Source organism: Tiliqua scincoides, chromosome 5 (genome assembly GCF_035046505.1).
Source record: "Tiliqua scincoides isolate rTilSci1 chromosome 5, rTilSci1.hap2, whole genome shotgun sequence".
In the NCBI taxonomy this organism is placed as follows: domain Eukaryota; kingdom Metazoa; phylum Chordata; class Lepidosauria; order Squamata; family Scincidae; genus Tiliqua; species Tiliqua scincoides.
The window spans coordinates 55,265,925-55,266,690 of NC_089825.1; the positions used below are offsets into that span (position 1 = coordinate 55,265,925).

Below are 766 nucleotides of genomic sequence, written 5' to 3' on the forward strand. Positions count from 1 at the left end.
ACGAGGATGCTCAGAAACAGCGACTTGGTGCACAAAGGAGTGTTTATTTTAAGGATGCCATTGTTTGTTGAACATTTCTATCTAATTGTTGGTCCCTTTAATTTATTTGCCCTGCTTGATCATTTCATATGTGCTGAAATTTGGGGGCAAATGAGTGTGTTGCAGAGGGCATATATTTCTTATGTGATTTCAGATATTTTCATCTACTTGACATTTCATCTTCACTCCTTCTAATGTACGTGTGATTTCATCGAACTGTAGGGAATGCAATGAATTAATAACTAATTGCCTTAACTGTGTTCCTCTTAACCAAGAAGACAGGTGTGATTTTTGTTAAAATCTGGCTTACTCCATTTTGACAATATTACTGTTACCCTGCACATGCCCGATCTCATCTGATCTCGGAAGCTAAGCAGGGTCAGGCCTGGTTAGTACTTGGATGGGAGACGGCCTGGGAATACCGGGTGCTGTAGGCTTATACCATAGTCTTTCAAGACTGAAGGTTGCCAACCATTATGTTTCATCATAGAGAAAAGAGGCAGAACAGGACCCTGAAGGTCTCCCCCCATGATGGTATGGGAAATGTTATAACAAGGGAGGCCCCCCATGCACCAAACCATCAGCAGAGTGCTGTCAGTCACTGCTGCTATCCAAAGTCCGTAATAATGCACATCTGCTAGGCAAAAGTACAGTTCTAATGGGTCAATTTGTGTTGAACATCTTGAAAATTAGAGGATGATTTCCTGAGAAAATGAGACCATGTTCC

At 41.6% G+C, this 766-nt stretch overlaps 1 pseudogene; it reads left to right on the top strand.

The window, feature by feature from the left end:
• Positions 1-357: 357 nt before the first annotated feature.
• On the top strand, positions 358-476 carry LOC136654729 (5S ribosomal RNA; annotated as a pseudogene).
• The last annotated feature ends 290 nt before the right edge of the window (positions 477-766 follow it).